The 5846-nt window shown below is 35.4% G+C and overlaps 1 pseudogene; it reads right to left on the reverse strand.

Annotated features, from left to right (window-relative positions):
• Window positions 1–1881: 1881 nt before the first annotated feature.
• On the reverse strand, window positions 1882–2806 carry LOC143686142 (olfactory receptor 4P4-like; annotated as a pseudogene).
• Between the last annotated feature and the right edge of the window lie 3040 nt (window positions 2807–5846).

A 5846-nucleotide genomic window follows, 5' to 3' on the forward strand; every position in this document is an offset into this window, starting at 1 on the left:
TATGTATTTTATAAATAACATTCTGTGGCCCTTTGGTGTAAAAAACAAATGATAATAGAAGTCTCATGGTTTTTTCACATTCTTTTTGTGAAATTTGTCTTGTTCTCTGTCCACTCCTCAAGACCCCCAATAGCATGCACACATAGACACACTCATCACACATGCACACACACACATGCATAGAGAATTTCTTCATTTTTTGAAAATGCTAGTACCACTTGGAAAAATAATATATTTAACCATATTAAACAGTACTATGAATAGCTAACTAGTCACAGACAATTTTCTTTGGAAATGGGCAGAAAGTTTTTCCTTAATATATGAGAGGTTTCCATGACTGTAAGGGAAAAAAATTATTTGTAGATGCAGAAAGTCTCTAAGAGATGCCTAAGGCAAAGAGGAGTTCCTGGCACTCGAGGCCAACTTTACTTCCTCTATGATTGTCCTGGATTTCACCCTGTCTGTGGGATGGGAATTACTCAGCTAGAGAAACTGTGTGGAAGCAATGTGATCGTTCTGCTGAGAAAAGGCAAGAGCCTCAGCAGTGAGAAATGGCTGGCAAAAGGGAATCGAGGCACAGAATGAGCTGGCTTATGTGACTTATAAGATGTCAGGGTAATGAGTAGTTGCATTAGTAGCACCACCTTGATGCAGAAGAAAATAAATATTAAAAAGTATTATAGGGTACATATATTCTCTTGGATTTTATTCCCACTCTGAGAGGTACTTATGGACATAGCCAAATATTCTGTCCTTTCATTACTCATTTATTTTAGTATTTATGCTTGGTGCCTAAAGGCAAAAGGAACATTCTGTATATGTGAGAACAGTGTATGCCATCAAATGAAAACAGGATGAATTCACTTCAGTAAATGTTTATTTAGTGCCAGACACATTGCTAGAATAAGATGCAAAGGAGAAAAAAACTGAGATAGTATGTAGTCTTTGGCCTCAGTCGAATAGGGAAAACTAGTTCATAAAGAAGAAATATTAGGGTAGGGTACAGGATAGTTTGAAATAGAGTCAAAGCACAGAAAGATAGAAATATAAAAATGGGGACTAAAAAGGAAATAATCCTGAATGTTGGTAGATCTACAAATCTTCCTCAATAAGACAATAAAAGAAGAGTGTGAAGTATTTGGAAGATGCAAAGCTGCAAGTAAAGGAGAAAGTACATACTAAACAAGGAGTTAAGAGAAATAAATCTGTAAAAGAAATAGGATGTGAGAGTACGTTTGAAGAATGCAGAGGGTTTCAGTGTGGCTGGATTCATCCATTTGAGCAAAGAAAAACAAATAATAAAGGAAAGATTATAAAGACTTAATATGAATTTCTATTATGTCACATGCCATTTAAAACTTCATGTGTGTTAGCCATCATAATCTTACACCATCATTAGGAAGAAAATTAACGCACTTTCATAGTTATTTCAAAACTGGAGGCTGACAAAATTAACATAAATTAACGAGACTCAAAGCTAAAAATAGACAGGATTTGACAAATATTTTACTGACCCCAAAATCTATGAACTTTCTATTACTTCATACTTTATTCAAAGGTGGCAGGATTGAATTTGGCAAACTAAACTTGGGCCAATTTTGGGAAATTTATGACTAAAAGTTTTGAAGGTAGATTTTATTCCAGGAAAAGAATCATCCAGGTAAATATTTTGAGATCTGGGTGACATGATCAAAGACGTGCTTTAGTAAGATATTTCTTGCATTCATCCAAGTGCGCAGATTGCAATATGAATGACAGTAATTTCTGTCTTTGTCTCTTATGACAGGGGTTATTTAATCCAACACCCCAGAGTTCTTTCTAAAACATCTCTGTTACATACCCTGGGAACATCGGTTAGAAAGTGAATATCATCTTATCTCTTTAATCCTGAATGTGACATTCGAAACCATAACTTTTGCATGGCAACTTTCATCTCCACATTTCTCAGGGTGTAGATGAGAGGATTTACCATGGGAGCAATTACTGTGTAAAACACAGAGATTTCCTTGTCCTTATTTTCACTGCCAGCAGGTAGAATATAGATATAGATACAGGGCACAAAAAACAAAGCTACAACCGTAACGTGAGAGCTGCAGGTTGAGAGAGCTTTGCGTCACCCTGCAGAGGAGTGTGTCCTGAGATTGTAGAGTATGAGTGTGTAAGAAGCCAAAAGGACAAGAAAAACTGCAACCACCACCATCCCTGAATTGACAATAGCTAAGATGTTAATGATGTGGATATCTTTGCAGACCAGTTTCAAAAGAGGCTTCACATCACATAGGTAATGATTGATCTCATTAGGGCCACAAAAAGGTAAACTGACGATCATGAGCAGTAGAGCAATTGAGTGCCAAAAACCCACACCCCAGGACACACTGATCAGCATGTTACACCTTTGCCTGTTCATGATGACCGTGTAGTGCAGAGGATTGACAATGGCAACATAGCGGTCAAAAGCCATGGACACTAAGATGAATATTTCTACACCTGCCAGAAAGTGGGAAGTGAAGAGTTGAGTCATACAGTCCCTATAGGAAATGTTTTTCCTCTCTGCAGCTAGGTCTCTGGTGAGCTGGGCAACCACAGTGGAGGTGTAGAAGAGGTCCAAGAGGGAGAGGTGGCAGAGAAAGTAGTGCATGGGTTGCTCAATCAGGTGGCTGCAGGTGATGGTGAGTAAGATGGTAATGTTCCCCATTAACACAGCCAAGTAACAGAGAAGGAACAAGAAACAGAACAGCAGCTGTATTTGCTTATCCTCCCACAGCCCCAGGAAGACAAACGCAGTGACATTGTTCTGACTTTCCATGAGGCGAGAAGCTTAATTCATCAGAATAATTCAAGACAAAATATTAAAGAGTTCATAGCATTTTGAAATTTCTGAGTACATTCCAAAAGAATCACAATGTGCATCACAGCAGATTGATTACAGGATTAAATATTAAAACCTTCTTCAATTAACAGCACATTATCATGCCAAATGTTTTTAATGAGAGCATAATTTACTTCTCACTCTTTTATAAAGATATTGCAGGTTTTGACCTCCCATATCAACCCAGCACAAAGTACCTTCTCTTCTGATACTCATTTTTTTTTGTACGGGGTAATAGAGGCATAAACGGGTTCATTCCTTACACCAATGAAGTTCTTAATTATGTTCAGATATTAAACAGCAGATCTAAAATATGAGTCTGTGATGTTAGGTTCCATGCACTTTGCAGCTATGCTACATTATCCATAATTAAATGGAATTCCAAAAGTTTTTCGACTCCTGCAAAAGGAAACAGGCCTTTATTTCTGCCACTAACTACCTGTATAAATTAAAGCAATTTCCCACCCTGCTCTGTGTTACAAAGACTTTGAGAATTAATCTTACACTAATATTGCATATATCCACTGAAACTATATATTTTTTCTTGAAATAAATAAAATCAAAGCTTTTAATCATAGCAGAGGTGAGGACATCTGGATCAGTTGCTGTTCATCTGAGTGCATCTTCTCCTTTACGTCTTTGGTTGAGATGCACTCAGGACGTGGAAAGACCTGAAGTAGTGAATCAGAGGCAGCGTTCTCTGGGTTTCTGAATACAGGAAACAAGATGTTATATGAAAGCCTCACCTTTCTCCTGGATAGAGGCACATTTTAGGGGCTGCTGTTAACACTTTATGAACACTTTAGAAGGCTGTTTCTCTAATCATGTTGAAGGAACTAATGAGATTAAAGAACAACCTACATATTAGAACACATGTTTCAAAAAGGGCAGACATTCATATGTAGTGTATTCGAGGGGATGAAGCTAATACATTTACATTGAAGCCATCACCTTAACTCCTACACGAATGTCCTCAGCACAGTAAAGACTTGCCCAAAAGACTTTTACCTCTGATGAAGTGGTTGTTGCTCTACAATGGCAACAGTGAGAGTACAAGATGTAGTCTAAGAATCAGGAGGAAATGCATTCATTCTGAAATGTCCTGCTAATAACAGTGTTGATAGCACCAGGTGATTGATTTTCTCTGAGCTGTCTTCATTACCTGGCAAACAGAACCAATGATACTGGATCCATTTATTATATGCAAAGAGGAAAGGAATTGAAATTCATGTAAATTCACATATGCAGGACTTATAATTTTAATTTAATGCAGTCTACAAACAGTTCTGAAAATGTTTTGGAGAGGAACAAACAGCTGTGTAAGGAAATGCATATCAGCATTTTCATCAGTTACTTCATTTTATCTCTCATGATTTTTTTGTTCTGCCACAGGTTAAGGATTGAAGAACTCATGTTATAAGGAAAAAACATGTGAGTTGGTCAAAGTTTATTCTGGGTTCAGAGTAGAACTTATGAGTTCTCGCCTGCCATGCCAGAGACCCAGGTTCAATTCCTGGGGCCTGCCCATGCCAAAAACAACGACAACAACAAACAAACATAGAACTTAACAAAGTACTTCCTTATTAATAATATCTACAACTAATCTCTGTGTATGTGGAAAAATCTGATGAGTTAAAGAGGATAAAGAGATCTGTAGATCATTTTTCATATAAGCTATAGGACAAACTGTAGAAAAACTAACGGATCAAATTCAAATCTTGATTTAAAATGCATTCCTAACATAGTGCAGCCTCAGCATCTTTTAACATTTGTATCATATCCTGTTCTCCTTATAGACTATCAGTTGGGAAACAGATCCATATAGAAAATCATCTTTCAAAGTAGTGCCCTTAGAGTCTCTATGAAGAATCATTTTACCTCATGCTGAAATATTATCCAGACTTATCCTCAAATTACTTCCTTCTTGGTCTTAAAATCCTGAAATTTCCTTGTGCGTTAACAACTCTACTATCTCTGTCTCTCTTTGTCTCTCTTTCTCTCTCTCTCACTCACATACATGCACACAAAACTTGTATACACAACACATAGATAGATACCCAGGATTATTGGAGAGAAGAATTTTGAGTACACTTTTTCAGATGCCTTCTTCCAAAATATCCTCTTTCTTTAAAATGTAATATCCTTGTGAAAGTTCCTTTGAGGAATTGTTTGAAGTGACATGTCAACTATATTTCAAAGGAAGATGAAAATATTAAAGTAAGATTCTTGGGAAGTGGGATTTTTGGTTAATGTCATGAGGTTAGATGAATAGTATAAAAATTCATGAAGTAAAAATTTATCTATTTTTCATTGACTGTATGTACTTATCACATGTATAATTACAATAGTAACAAAATCTGTGAAGTGAAAGTCCTGGGTATAATTATTAGATGAATTTAGTGTTCAAATACTTATATATCATATATGAAGGAAGGAAAATATTTATATGCTGTTTATATTCTAAGATTGATTATACTAGCATTTAATATTTTAGCATCAATATATAAGAAAGAAATTCACCACAACCTGATGAAATACATATTATTATGCCTGTTTTGAAAATAATAAAACTAAATTCCACAGTTGCACAAATCTAAGGAGAATGTCTACTATTTATATGAATCTACAGCATATACATTTTGTCACTACACTTAAATGTCTTCTCCCAAATACAAGTAAATTCTTAACAAACTTAATTTGCCCTCAATTTACCAACCAGATTTACCTGAATGACCTTCCTTAAACATAAACACTAGCTACAACATTCTAGAAAAACTTAAAATTTTGAATGTCCTAAAATTTTGAATGTCAAATTTTATAAAAAATAAATATCGCTTTAGAACTCCTATAATTTTATTCCTAATATTCATATATATGTATAATATTTACACAATATTAGGAAATATATATATACACTAACCATAGTGTTCTATTACTACATAAGACTTTATATTTCTAGGAATATCAACATATACCT

Source organism: Tamandua tetradactyla, chromosome 6, assembly GCF_023851605.1.
Source record: "Tamandua tetradactyla isolate mTamTet1 chromosome 6, mTamTet1.pri, whole genome shotgun sequence".
Lineage (NCBI taxonomy): Eukaryota > Metazoa > Chordata > Mammalia > Pilosa > Myrmecophagidae > Tamandua > Tamandua tetradactyla.